General features: G+C 37.7%; 2 long non-coding RNA genes across 4 annotated transcripts in view; one reads left to right on the forward strand and one right to left on the reverse strand.

Moving 5' to 3' along the window:
• Positions 1 to 15,715, forward strand: part of LOC137147827 (uncharacterized) — a 205,957-nt gene that overhangs the window by 178,089 nt on the left and 12,153 nt on the right. The window lies entirely within an intron of this gene.
• On the reverse strand, positions 1,789 to 5,640 carry LOC137147713 (uncharacterized). The gene is made up of 3 exons (XR_010918320.1): positions 5,505 to 5,640; positions 3,859 to 3,959; positions 1,789 to 1,862 (listed from the first exon to the last, which is right to left on the reverse strand). It is a non-coding gene; the product is annotated as an uncharacterized lncRNA (long non-coding RNA).

A 15,715-nucleotide genomic window follows, 5' to 3' on the forward strand; every position in this document is an offset into this window, starting at 1 on the left:
TTAGGAGAATGTAACCCTTTAGAGAACCTAATAGCACGATGAGAGCCACCACACATCAGGTGTTTGACAAGGCAACAGTAATGGCCATAATTCTGTGTAGACTATGTGATGAGTTAAGTGAGTTTAAATTATGCTCTTTAAACAATTGCTTGCATTCTTTACTATGTTTTACAGTGCCTGTTAGCTCAAAGATAAGAAGATATGTAGGGTGGGGTGGAGAGCAGAAAATTAACCTCCATAGATCAATCTACTTTGGGAGGTAACAAAAAGTTAGGGTTGTGCTGTGATGGGGCATCTCTCATGCGCCATGTGTTTGCTAAAGCTAGAATTCTGTTTATCTGACAGTGTCCGTGGCTAATGATTCTTCTCTGACACATCCTATGATGAGGGTCCAGACTGAGAGTTAGGATCTCTTCAGTTTCGATAGAACTTTCACCACAATCAGGGGAATGCATAGAAATCTATTCAATGTTTTAAAAATCCATTTCATGTGTTGTGACTGTTTGTGTGTGAGAATCTCTTACTGTTTTGCTGACCCTTTTAGATGTCTGTTGATTACCTTATACTGGGCATTTTTAATCCTTCTAGTTTGCTTGTGCCACTGGCACAGTGAAATATTTAGATTATGGAGCTTTGCTTTCATGCTTCATTTATACATGATTTTAAAAACTCCAGGAAAAGTTAAATATTCCTGCTGGACAGGAATGGAGGATTATGGGCCTCATCCTGCTTTTTCTGGTGTCAGTAGCAAAACTCCCTGTCCATGATCAGGAACCACAAGACTGTGGATTTACAGGGTTGGACTCTCTCAACTGTTTGCTCAGCAAGTCATTACAGCAATGATTCATTTAAAAATATTTTTCTTATTTTATTTTTGATCCATCTGTTTTCTTCAGGGTTTATTTGTCTGGATGTGCATTTTCTGCCTACACTACTACTCTTTCATGCCCTCTAATGGCAGCCTGCTGAAACTCACAATAGAATATTAAATAATTTCATAAAAACAAAGTGATTATATTACATTTAAATGACTTTTTCATTTAGATCTGTATGTGAATGTGTGCTTCCTAAATTGCTTGCTTCATCCTTAAGGAAAAGTACCTACTTGCAACATATTGGATTGTTTTTGTGGATCTCTTCCCTAGACATTATTTTTAGTGTGTTTTCTTATCTCTGCAGTGCCCAAAACCTATGTTCTAATGACTTCTTTTCCCAGGTGATACTTCATGGGCTAGATTCAACCTGGCCTTTTCTCCTGTCTCCCTTGCCTTCTTGCATGGACTGCATAAAGGAAAAGGAGAACTACTAAGGAGAGCAGAGAGATTGCTTTATCCATTAGGATAGAGAGAAGGCCGAGTGCTGACACACTTGATGTGCATCAAGATAGATGCTCGGGAGAGGAACAAGTTGTACGTCATTAATAGGTGTAGGATCAAGTATGTCCCTCTACTTACTGGAGGAGTTCAAAGAGGCTTTCTGGTGCTCCCCCCATGGGCGAGGCACTTCTCATATCATCTCTTACTCTGGGCTGTGCCTAACAGTCGTGACCTTGCCCCATGTCCTTCAACAGTCACAGCTAGGTGGATGGTGTCCTCACTCAGAGGCTGCACACTCAATGAATTGTAAAGGGTTTGGTGTATTTTGCACTCAAGTCACAGACTTGTCAGTCACATCAGAGGGAAAGCAGCCGCAGTCGTACTTTTAAAACACAGTATTTATAGACTTATTTTTAATAGCAGGCAATTAGGGCAGTGCCGTGATTTTGAGAGGAAAAAGAAAGCAAGGTCTCAGACTTCTGACTTGCTGCCTCTCCAGTTAGTTAGAGTTGTGTGTCTTGGTGTGGTCACTGTGTCCAAGAAACTCTGAAACCATGGTAAAAATACATGGATTACATATCCTCATACATAAACGTACATAGTCATGATAAAACTTCACGAATACAAATATACATGATAAAATCAGGGCACTGTCTATTGCCTGGGGTAAGCACATCCCTAGCTAACAGCACTGCCACTGTCACTTTAATCCAATGAACTAAAAATTCATTAAAATATTGAGGACTAGATCCTCTTGTGTTCATGATTCTGCTGAGGAGGACATGTGGTGTGGAAAAAAGTGACTTTAATCCCCAGTCCCCAAGGCAAACTCATCATCTGATGTATGCTAGAAAAGCCCTGGGGCTGCTCTACCTTGTGCCAACCTGTGATTATGCTCCTAGAGGTGATTATGCTGACAAGAAACACTGCATGCGCTGGTTATACCCTTCCAAATCACCTTCAGCAGCAGCCAGGTAGTGTGGTCTAGAGCCACAGTAGTCAAGGGAATCCTCAGCTGGCCTTTTAGGCACAAAGGAGCCATAGTGCAAGCCTAGAGTGTAGCTCTTATTAATTAGCTCAGTCAGCAGGTTTCTGAAAATTACATATCATTACACTCATTTTACAGATGGGTGAAGTCCCAGTGCTTGAATCTGAGAATGTTTTTGTGATTGTGCTCCCATAATTTTATTTTCTAAGGCTTGTTCAGAGGGACTCAATGTATTTTCTTTATTGTCTTTAGCCAGGGTTCCCTTTTATGTCTAGTTTGGGAATAGTGATGGTGATTTTCCATTAAGACAGAGAGATCAAGGTCACTTTTATCCTCCTGTACTCACAGGAAGCAGATGCTTTTCTAAGGTTCCTGATTCTAAGTTTTTAAATTATCTTTCTGATCTTACTCTGGTGCTTTTAACAAGTTTTCTGAAGTATGCATTCAGCTGAGCAAACAAGTTAACTATAGTTTAACCTTTTCTCTACTGCTATCACACCCACTTTTCTGAAGCTCTTAAGTTTCACGGTCACATTGTCCATTTTAAAATATGGAAATGAGAATATATAGCAGTCATGTTATGTATGCTATTTACAAAGAGCAAGACAAAACATTTTATTTAAGCTAAGGTAGCTTCAAATTCTAGTTGTGTATGTGAACCTAGAGTGATTTGCCCAACATATTTCATGATTCATTTTTTTAAAGATAGATATTAATTTTTTCCTTTATTTGGATATTTAGCCAATTTCAAGTTATTCCACCTTCCAACGCAATGCCCTATCTCCTTCCTTCTCTGCTATGTCTCCTGGCCACATACTGACTTCTTTGCAAGATCATCCCCTGTCTGTGTAAAAATGCACATGCACAAATGGGTGCCACCTTTTTGAAAATGTGGCCCAAGTTTTTCTACACACATTGTACATATGCACTCTGGTCCTCTTCAAAAGACCATTGAAGTCAGTGGAAAGCCTTTCATTTGGCACAGGGAGCTTTGGCTCAGGGCATGTTCATTAGGAAAAAAATAAACGTGGTTAACATTCCAGCCATGTCCTTGTACAACCCACTTCCCGCTTTGCTGCATGCTCCAGGTACATTCCTAAAATTCTAAGGATTTTGGATAGCGTATTATTGGATGATGGCAGCAGAGACGATGCAGAAGACTGTTGATATTTACATTCTGTGAAAACGCAAGGTCCATTTCCTCTCACCACCTGTCCCCTCACTTTTGATGAAGATTTGCTAAGAAATAAATTAGTATTTTGACATGCAATAGATGCTTTAATGATACTGTGACAGAATCAATTGCTATTCTTTGGAGTAATGAAAACAGGATTTTTATTTGAAACTCCTGATAAGGATGTGAAAGGCAGCATTTGGAGTTCTTTCATAACAGCTTCATTTTAGGAAACAATAAAAGCAAAGTCTATCTTTTCTTTCAAATCCACAGAGGTTCAAATTAGATTAGTATTCACATAGTTCTCATTGAAATCAGAAAGCTAAACACACTCTCTTTCAAATAGCAGGGGGAAAATGAAGAAAACACAATTTAATTACAGTGGCAGTGTTAGCTCCAGCCTATTTCGGATGCATAAAAGTTTCTGTTGGGATTGTCTGGATTCGGACATATATAACTTGGTGGTAAAATTCTCCTTATGCTGAAACATAAAGAACACAGTTAGGAAGGGAAATATTTTTATTTTCTCAACCTGGAAATTTGAGAACTGTAAGTAAAAGCAAACAAGACAAACAAAAATAGAGTTGTTTTATTGTAAATGGTCCAGATTCATATTAATACTAGATTTCTCAAATAATAGGAATTTAATTTTATATAGCTATTGGGATTTCTATTGGCCTCACCACTGTATCAGCTGGTGTGGCTTGGCCTAGCTCCACTGAAATTGATGCACCTATAGTGGGTAACAAATGGGGAATCTGGTTCTATGGGTACTATGATTTCAGTATAATAATTTTCATGACGCTCTAAAAGCAATTTACAAACACTGATAAGTCAAATCTCACATCAGCCCTGTATGACATATATTTACTATTCCCATTTAATATCAGGGTAAACTGAGGAACAAGAATGTTAAAGCCCTGATTTTCAGAGGTGCTGAGTACCCATAGTTTCAACTGATGTCATCCTCAAACTTACATCTTTGCGTTGTTTGCCACAAAGTTAACAGCAGAGAAAGAACAGAATCTAGGAGTTTAAATTGCTATTCCCTGCTCTCTCCACTAGACAATCTCCTCTTTAAGTTAAAGATTGGCACATCATTTTGAAGTGGCAGCAGCTACTCAATAATTAAAGCAACATCAAAAGGCACTTAAGGATGAAGATAGGTGTCTAGGCCTAGATCTTAAAAGGTATTAGGTGCCTAACTACTATTGAATTCAATGGAAATTAGGCACCTAAATATAATTTGATCTGGTCCCTAGGGGGATTTTCACCTAACCTGTGCAGGTGCTTTTGAAAATCCTACTTGATATCTATTTTTAGGTGCCTAAATACCCTTGAAAATTGGACACAAATAATTGCCTACATCAGTTTTTTACTTCAAATTAATTGATTGGCAATTAACTCGAGGTAGTTCATATGTTTGCACAAACTGTTCTGGATGTTCTCCACATATTTGTGGTATTTTGGAGCACACATTTTCACAGTGTCCAGACTAGCCTTTACAAATGTGCTGAAAACCTTGAGATAAAAGTGTGTAGTGCATAAAAGCATTCTAAAAATATTAAGATAATTTTGACAAAGTTGTTTCATGAATAATGAAGACACCAGAAAAGTGAGAGACTTTCAACAGAGTTAAACATTTTTTCAATACTTGTCACTTTGTAGCAACTCCTATCCCCAACAAAATAGAGAATCCTAAGAAGCAGTGAACTAAGTTGTGGTTTCTGGACATACGTAGCTTAGCTATAGTGCAGAGACATAAAGGTTAGGTGATTAGATTCTTATTAAGAGCTATTCACATTTCAAATATTAACATCTGCATGGCTTATCTGGAATTGATGTGCTAATTCTAGTTCACTGGCAGCTACAGAATTAGTGCCAGGAAGCAGAAGGATCTCTCCAAAGGGAGAAATTGTCTCCCTCTCACAGTTACTGGTCAGAGTATGAGGATATAAAGGAAAGGAAGGAAGGAGAACCATGCACTTACCACTCTATTACACCACACACATCCCAAGACTCCTACCTTTCATAGTCCCATTCTTCTACATTATACTCCTCTATACCTCATAAGGTTCAAAGCTCTGCAGTCTTTAGAAGTTCCATGGGGGATTGGAGACATTCTCCTCCATGCACTTCCTGAGGTTTGCAGGAGTGGAAAACCTCCAATTAGCTTAAGGAGACTTGTATTCCTCATGAGGATTTAGGAGGGTCATCAGGGGCTACACCTATTCTCACCTGAGATTTAATAGACTTGTTATTCCCTAACAAGCCTATTTAGGCTTGTCAGAGGCTGAGCAGCCATATTTTGGTTCCTTGGAGGTGGAGAAATCTACTTATTTGGGGCTGGGAAAATGAATGTAGAAGAAGGTAGTGGACAATTGCTAAGGGTGCTCAGTATGCCTTCCTGAGTTTCCATGAGGGTAGGGGGTTCTAGAGGCTTCCTAAGGCTGGAGGGGAAATTGGGAGGGCCTTGGTAAGTTTCCTAAACCATGTTGGTTGCCCTCCTCCCCCAGATGAGGATCCTAAGACTCACTTAGGGGGTTGATGCATTTACCCAGGTGAAGACCTATGCCTGGGCATTTCCTTAGCATCTGTGGGTGATGGACTTTCCTACTGTGGAAGTGAAGAGTTGTGCATCAGTTAAGTTCCCCTTCTCCCGACTGAAGAAAGGGATGTTGTGTCCCATCCTCCTTCTCTTCACATACGCATACAGAGTTCCTTTCACATCTCTATTCCATGTTAAGACACTTTTAAAAAAAAACTTATGATATTCTCAGGAGAAAAACCAAAACCAAACTCTATTATGGTGCATTTCAGATTGAGAGTAAATTAGGAATTTCTTGCAGGGATACTGTAGGTACAATGCTCCTTTTAAAAAAAAAAAAAGACAAAGAGAAATATTCTAAATACCATAGTGCTGCCATGAGCAAATCTGAAGTTCATCCTACCTTATACATCCCTAAAAGTGACTTCATCTTATTAGTAACCACAAGAACTGGAATACATTACTCTTATGGTCATAGAGTGGTTGTGTTTGACCTTTTATTATTATTCTTGTGCCACAGAGAAAAGCTCTGGCAAAATGTTCACTAAATATAACATTAAATAGATATTATTAAAGATTTAAAAAGTACATGAAGCAGTCTGATTAAGGCTATGTATAGCACTTCAAAATCAAACTGAACTGGTTGTGTTGGTTTAAGCACAGTTTAGTGTATCCCGAGTAGCCATGCTGAATCAGCTTGAGAACTACTGTGTCCCCACTAGCCCGCTTAAAAACTATTCTAGTTGTAAAGTTCCAGAGGGGTAGCCGTGTTAGCCTGTGTACAGCAAAAACAACAAGAGTCCTGTAGCACTTTAAAGACTAACAAATTAAATTTCTGTAGGCATAAGCTTTCGTGGGCTGCAACCCACTTCATCAGATGTGACAAAGTGATCCTAGTTGTAATGATTTCGGTGGCACAATTCCCTGAAATAAAGTATGCTGGGAGATATCAAAAGTCTATCAATGCATTGTGGGATAATAGTAGGATGATTGATTGATTGATTGAACTGTTTCAGCTTGGCATTCATGCTAGCACCAAGCAAGTTTATACTGAAACAGTTTAGACTAAACTAGTTCTTAAACATGCTGAAAGCCCAGTCTACTTCAAACAGTTCTTACATTTGTAAATTGGTTGAAGTTTTGTGGGTGTAGAAATATTTTGCAAACCTTCTTGTAAATCAGTTTTTAGAGTGGATTAAACCAGTTCATAGGACAGATGAGTTTTACGAATCTTCCTCTTTTAATCTCTCAGTTTTCAGTCTGTTGACTCTTGTGATGTGATCATGTCACTAGTTGACCAGTCATTACAAAATCTTACAGGCTAGGCAAGACCTGAATTCTGAGTGCAAAGAGCAAGCAGAGATTTTTTTTTAAAAAAGCCCCACCATAACACCACCACAACCATCTTCCAATAAGGAAAAAAGGGGCACCATTTTATTTTCTCCCTCTTTGCAAGACACCTTTAAATACTGTGACTGGGAAACACTAAATTGCAAATGCCAGGACATGTAAAACAAATACTGACAATCTGACCTCTGTGTACTTCATATTCCATTGTATCTTTCTATTTTTAAATGGAGTAGAAGTGTTAGATGTCCAGGCATTTTTCATTGTAAGACTTGACATAATTTAAACACATACATTTTATCAATTGATTCTTAAATGAGAAAGCACATCATGTAAGTACAACATATGTGCAAATCTTTATATTTCAGCTCCTCTTTGAGTATTATACATTTTGGGGGCTTTTTTACCATTCCTGGTTGTTTTCATGATAAGAGCTATACTGCAACACAAACTCTGCACTTGATGCTGATGTCCTTGAACAGATTCATTTAAACAGGAAGAAATCCATAAGCATAAAAAACAGAATTACTTCATGAGTAATAATGCCACTATGCTGGTGTTATTGCATCATTTCTGCTGGAATTGTTTCTCCTAATGCACAAGTTAACAGAGTGCATTTTAGATGAATGCTCTTGCTTGCAACTTTAACCCTTTGCCAATACATTTATTCAGTTAAAGTTATATCAACAGGATTTACAGGTTGTTGGAGGATGCTATTTCTATGCATTTTTCTATTTTCCTATACTGTAATATTTTATAGTTATTTCATATATTTTGTATATTTACCCTTAACTAGGTACATTGAATGAAAGTATGCGTACATGATTAATTAGTAACCATACAAGAATCACTATTAACCTCTTGAATTTCAAATAATTCTGCACATTAACTTTCCATAAATAGTAAAATATACTCTTTGCTATACTATACTCTTTCAGAAACAGTATAGTCTGAGTGTGTAAAACTACATAATACAACCTAAAAAAATAAAAATATACAAATATTTAGGGGTAATATTAAGCTTCTGCATTATGGCAATGATCCTTTTTCCTTTGTGCATCATATATAAAACTGCAAATAGTTTTGCTGAATAAGCTACAACCTCAGTACCTAGAAAAATCTTTTTTGTTATGACAAGCTTAACTGCCTCTATAAAATCTATTCTTAGCATTTAATAATGTATTTCTTATTTTTCTTAATAAGCCTCATTAATTTGGTCTTTAAATATCACTGAAAATTTGGTGACATCAGTTCAAGATTAATAAAGGAAAATCTTTGAGAGATTCCTTTTCTGAACTTTGAGATCAAGGTTTAGAATGATCAATTTAGAATAATTTTGTGTTGCTGTATGATCTGGTAGATGCATAGATCCTATAATTAAAAACTCAGTATTTTGGAGATTTCCTATGATATGAAAATTGTCCATCTTTTTGAAATTATGGAATGCACCACCACAAAGCCAGAATTTAATATGCTATCAGTTTATATCATCTTTCTGCAATAGAAAAGGTCTGAAATCCACCCTGAAACTAGGAGTCAGATGAAGGTTTGTCTTGATTTCATGAGCCCAATGCAATTAGGCAGCATGTGAATGTGTGCCATATGCATTTATTGCTCCTCTTAGCATGTGTTACTTTGATGTGTTAGGTTAGAAAGCTAACTCTTTTTGTTGGGCAGCCTTCCTCCTGGGTCTTTATACTGCTTAGCAGTTGAGTCCAGACTTTGAAACACAGCCTAATTTAGAGGCGGATGCTGCAGCTGCTGCTGTCGTTTCAGCTGATTTTTTTTTCTCGCTTTGATGTCAGCTTAGAATGTTGGTTGTTGCATCAGTACAGCAGCCTCCATGATTTGCAAAACAGAAACCACATAATTCTAAGCATTTGTCTTTGCCTTGCAATCTAATTTGGGCAGCCAGACTCATTCACAATTTGTTTAATGCAATGTTTCATTCTCACTTAATTTAGCCTTCTTAATCAGAAGGAAGAAGTACATTAAAGAGAAAGAGAGAGACAAAAATCCCTTTGAATTGTTACATTGAATGGCTGGTGAATGGCTGCTAACATGAGAAGACGGAACATTTTTTGAGTGAAAAAGGCTACAATGCCTATCCAATCCTGCCCTCATCCTTTGAGTTTGAAGTTGTACCCTACAATATCAACTTTTCCCTCCAAATAATCATCCAGTTTCTTTTTGAAACATTATATTGATCATTCTTCTAGCTGCTCTCAGTCATTCATTTTGTACATTAAGTATGGACTGTACAAAGAAATTCCACCTCAATTCCTCTTGTGCTTGGTCTTTCCTTTGCTTTGGTTTCTGCTCTCTCTTTCTAGTGCTTGACACCAGCTCAGTGATCCTAGTAGCATTGATCCTTTCTGGCCCCTTTACAATTTGGTATATCTCAGTGAGGTTCCCTCTTTTAGGCCAAATCCTGCCCTCAGATGTGTAAGCCATTTTTCCATTGATTTCAATGAGCATCACATACATCTGAGACTAATAGTTGGCCTTTAATCTTCTCTATTTTAAAGAATATAGATTTACAGTAGTTTTTCTGAGCCTTTTTTAATAACTAAGATTCTTACTCCTCTGTATTGTTTCGGGTACCTTTTCCGGTGCATTCTATATTGCAAGCTGGACAGAGTATTCCACAATGCTAGAATAATTCCTTCCAACTCATGTTTGCCTTCATGTATTTTCCCTTTTTACTGCCATTGCACAAAGGATTTGAGAATTGTCTCTTCTATTAATCACACTTATTCAATAATGCAGAAATATCAAAGTTATTATCCCTTGTTAGCCTGAGTATCTTAAATTTCTCAATGCTGAATGTGGTAGGCCACTTTTATGACTATGCATTTAGTGTATTCCCTTTCTCTGTAATAATGGGGATGGGTGTTTTCCCTAGGTTTCATTACATCAGATAATGTCACAGCTTCAGAGAGCAAGAATAAAACAGCTTTGAAGGATCACAATATTTAATATTTTAAAGTAAAACTTTATTGAATATTTAAATTTAGAAATCTCAAGTATACTTAAACATCATAACAAAATAAGTATAAACACAAGACAGTTACTAGGTAAAGACAATAACACCACAGTAATTTGTAATAGAATGGCTGCTACTTTGGCAGTGAATGCAGTAATGGCAAATGAACAGGGCAGATAATTGGAATGCTATTTCTAAAAACACTAAGCCAAACAAAAGCCCCTCTCTTTTGGCCTGATCCTAAAAACATTTATGGTCGTGAGTAACTTGATACATTTCAGTAATCCCGTGGAACTCAGTGGGACTACTCCTATGTGTGTTTGCAAGATAGGATCCATAGTTTGCTGCTCTATCTATTTGGGAAGTATGAGTGACAGGTGACCAGGCAGATCTGTGTTGGCCTGGCAATAGTTCTCCAGCCTACTCTACCTTTAAAAATTGTGGAATGGCAGAAATCCTTGTTAGTCTCTTTTCTTGGTCAAAGAAAAGGAAGATTCGTTAGCCTTGTCATTTTGGGGTGGGGAGGGTTGTTTGATTTCTGTTGTAAATGCAGCAGATATGTTCTATTGCTTAGCTGAGAATCTACTTATAGAATCATAGGACTGGAAGGAAACTCAAGAGGTCATCTAATCCAGAACCCTGCTCTTATGGCAGGATTAGGTATTATCTAGACCATCCCTGACAAGTGTTTGCCTAACCTGACCTTAAAAATCTCCAATAATGGAGATTCCACAGCCTCCCTAGGCAATTGATTCCAGTGCTTAGCTACCCTGACAATTAGGAAGTTTGTCCTAAAGTCCAATCTAAACTGCCCTTGCTGCAATTTAAGCCCATTGCTTCTTGCCCTAGCCTCAGAAGTTAAGGAGAACAAATTTTCTCCTTCCCTCCTTGAAACAGCCTTTTATGACCTTTAAAACTGTTATCATGTCCCGTCTCAGTCTTCTTTTCTCCGGACTAAACAAATTCAATTTTTAAAATCTTCCCTCATAGGTCATGGTTTCTAGACCTTTAATCATTTTTGTTGCTCTTCTCTGGACTTTCTCCAATTTGTCCACATCTTTCCTGAAATGTGACAGCCAGAACTGGACACAATACTCCAGCTGAAGCCTAATAAGCATGGAGTAGAGCAGAATAATTACTTCTCGTGTCTTGCTTGTAATACTCTTGTTAATACATTCCAGAATGATGTTTGCTTTTTTTGTAACAGCATTACACTATTGATTCATATTTAGCTTGTGATGCATTATGACCAGCAGATCCCTTTCTGCAGTACTCTTTCCTAGGGAGTCATTTCCCATGTTGTATGTGTGCAACTGATTGTTCCGTCCTAAGTGGAGTACTTTGCATTTGTCCTTATTCAATTTCACCCTACTTACTTCAAACCATTTCTCCAGTTTGTCCAGATCACTTTGAATTTTAATCCTATCCTCCAAAGAAAGCACTTGGAACCCCTCTCAATTTGGTATCATCCACAAACTTTATAAGTGTACTCACCATCTAAATCATTGATGAAGATATTGAACAGAACCAGACCCAGAACTGATCCCTGTGGTTCTCTACTCAATATGTCCTTCCAGCTTGACTCTGAACCACTGATAACTATTCTCTAGGTATGGTTTTCCAGCCAGTTATGTACCCACCTTATAGTAGCTCCATCTAGGTTGTATTTCCCTAGTTTGTTTATGAGAAGGTCAAGTGAGACAGTATCAAAAACCTTACTAAAGTTAAGATATACCACATCAACCACAAGGTTTGTTACCTTGTCAAAGAAAACTATCAGGTTGGTTTGACATGAGTTGTTCTTGACAAATCCACGTTGACTGTTACTTATCACCTTATTAGGTGTTTGCAAATTGATTGCTTAATTATTTGCTCCATTATCTTTCCGGGTACTGAAGTTAAGCTGATGGATCTGTAATTCCTTGGGTTGTCCTTATTTCCCTTTTTATAGATTGGAAATCTCCCATTCTTAATAGTGGCAAAGGAAATAGAAGTTCCACTGGGACATTGCCAGGGAGAAAGAACCACAGGAAAAAACAAACAAACAAACAAGCAGAATTACAGTGTGAAGACCCATTTTCCAGCTGCAGATACTTCTAATGAATGAAAGCACTGTAAATAACTGGAGTCTGTGTATTTTCAAAGCCTCCCCAACCCTGGTATGAAAGAGAAATTCAATGGAGGGAAAACAGCATTCCTAACTAGGGCTTTATCCTGTAAGGCTGAAGAGGAGGTTTTGACAGTGTAGCAAAAAGGAGGGCATGTGGCTCCCCAGAAGGAGCCATCTCATGAACTGGCTGGCCTCTACTGTTGCCTTGGCCTCGTACCTGCTTTATTCATGCTTTGCCACAGGATAATGATTTGCCATTAAAATGTCTACAGAATGCTTCATGTTTTAGAGAGGCTCTGCACCAGTGTCACAGATTTGCCTAGTCTTCTTTCTGTTCCCCCAACTGCCACTCCATCATCCCCAACATTCCTTTAGTGTCCTGTGTGTCTACGATTAACTGGATTCTGGCAGTATTCCTTAGCACTAGGGCAGAATTTTCTGCACCATGTAGGTGCTGCCAGAGTGCCTGTAGTGCAGCAGTTTTCAAACTTTTTAGGCTGCTTACCTTGTTCCAAATAATGTAGTCTACTGCATACCTCCATCTGAGATAGGGTCATAACATACCTATGAAAACAGAAAAAAATAGTCTGTAGGGGATAAGTCTGCCATTACAGGATTTTTCTCACATAGTCCCTGATGAGAGCTCACATTCCCCAGTTTGAAAACCACTGCTGTAGAATACCTGAGTAGCGTTCAGGGAGCATGCACCTACACTCCACACCCCATAAGAACTTGCAAATTCAATCAAGAGTATGGTAGGTGTTAAGAAAGAGAACAGAGGGTGATGCATACTTTCCAAAGAAAAGGGCAAAACTCTCCAGAATGATAAATGAAAGAAGATGAATTGCTGATGGTGAGTGAATAGTTTTGGAATACCATTCAGTATATTGATTCAGATAAAAACTCCCACAATTATTAGGATATAGCTAAAGCGGAGCTCCAGAACGGAACATCTGACATATATTGCAGCTACAAAGTCTTACTGGTGGTCTGGATTGATTGTGAGTATGATCGTAGGTAAAACTTTCACCCTATTACACAGTCTGTTGCAATCAAACAGACCAGTAACAAAAATATATGCAGAGATTGAGAAAGTACTTCATTCGCTTTTTGCTTGAAAGCAGCTGGTGATCTCTGAAAAATTGCGGTTTAATAAGAGGCCAAGCAGAGGTAGAAATGGTTTGACAGTCTGTGGTTTGCTGAACATTTTGAATTCAAAGGTGTGTTAAATGACACACTGCACAACAAGCTGGTTTGTGGGGCTACATACCATACTCCGGCAATACACAAATGCCTATTATCTGAACCAGAAGGCTGTGGAAATTAAGTTTACATTAAGTTACATTAAGAAATTAAGTTGCTGAAAAAGAATCGTAAGCACTGAGTGCATCCACAAAAGTATGCTAGAAAACAATGGATATGTCTAGCAAAGTATCAGGTTCTCAGGGATGTTTCAGGGTGGCAAGACAATGTGTCAGCGAATCCAAAAAAGGAATTGAACTTGCCTGAAGGCAGAGGAGCATGGGTATAAGCTAGGCTGGTGCTGGTAAATAGGAAATCAGAACAATAAACTATCACTGAGTAGACTGCTCAGACAAACTTTGATAGAACCATGCTTTGTTTGAATAAGCTGTCAAAATTGAAACAAGTTGCAAAGTTGGGTTGATTTCACAGGAATTTCTTTTAGAAGAAAACCAGAAAAAAAAAAAAAAAGAGTTCCAACAATGTTGAAAAGTCCTGATTCTGCATTTTCAGCATGAAATGTTTTGATTTTTCATTTTGAAATGACTTTTCCATTTTGTATCATACACTGTAATATAACACAAATTTATAAAATGTCAAAATCCAAACAAAATATTTTGATCAACTCAAATCAATTTTTTTTCTCAAAAATTTCCTTGGTGGAGAATTTCAAAATTTTCGGGTTTTGTTCCAATTCAAAATGAAGCCACAATTTGAAATCTTGAATGGTCTAAATGTGAAACAGCTCTAATGATAAGGAAAAGAACTTGCATTCTGTGAAGCTAGACTAGAAAAAATATAAAGAGCTGGTCCTGCAAAGTGCTGAGTGCTTTCAGCTGGCACTGATGTCCCAGGATCTATTCAGTATCTTACAGGACTTAGTAGAAAGAATACCTCATATGACAAAATGATCATGCACATTCTTACCATGGTTGTTTGCAGTGTTGTTGTAGCGGTGTTGGTCCCAGGATATTAGAGACACAAGATGGGTAAGTTAATATCCTTTTTTTGGATGAACTTCTGTTGGTGAAAGAAACAAGCTTTTGAGCTAAACAGAGCTTCTCACCATGCACAACCAGACAAAAATCAAACCTGGCCTGACCTTCAGCCATAAAACTTATCTCCAGAGCTAACTCTTGACAATCCTTGCCTTGAACCAAGGCAAAAGGCCAAGAATGCTAGGGAAATAAACAGATTTTTCTGGTTGGCAAATACCAGAGTTTGAACTCCCTACTCCAGCTACACTAAACTATTTAATTTCCAGAAAGCAGCAGCCCTTTTTAATCGGCTATTTGGAGGGATGGTCCAGTGCATGTAAAAAATAGTTGGCGTTGCCAGACATTCAGAATATCCCTCAGATGAGTAAGGCAATATATAACTCTGCTGAGGCAAGAGTCATGTCCCAATGATTGTGATTTTAATGAGTTACAGCCATTGTCTAGAGTTCTAAGTGACATGAACTTCACTGTGTATCTTCCTAATGATGGATCCCACAGCTTAACAGTTATACAGGCAAAGTTACAGTACGTTTTCAATTGTCTAGCCTTCTTTGAGGTTCTGAGGGGAAGGTAATCCATAAAACAGAAACTGATGAAAGGTAATGTAAATAATGATGTTTTAGCCAACTGTTCGACATGGGGGAAAAATCACCATAGCAATCTTGGTTATTGTTATAAGGAATAAGGAAGCTTATTGTTTAGTTTCTGTGCTTCACTTACATCTTTGTTGCCTGACTTTTGTTAGAAAAGGTCAGATTTTGAGTAATTATTTGGTGGTATAATTAAACCTAATTAACAAGTAATTCAAGGAAGAAGGCTGCATTATCATAAGAAATGATTTTTTGTGATGATAAACTATCAAATAAAGTTAGTACATTGTGTGCATGTTAGTTAACTAGAACACCTCCCAGATGAAAACCTTTGTGTTTAAGTTTTCTTATTTCTGTAGACATGTCATTTGTTTCCGGATTTCTTTATAGCTACTTCATGTACTCTTTCTCTGTAA

This window comes from Emydura macquarii, unplaced genomic scaffold (assembly GCF_026122565.2).
Source record: "Emydura macquarii macquarii isolate MOO-44397 ecotype Brisbane River unplaced genomic scaffold, CSIRO-AGI_Emac_v2 contig_18, whole genome shotgun sequence".
In the NCBI taxonomy this organism is placed as follows: domain Eukaryota; kingdom Metazoa; phylum Chordata; order Testudines; family Chelidae; genus Emydura; species Emydura macquarii.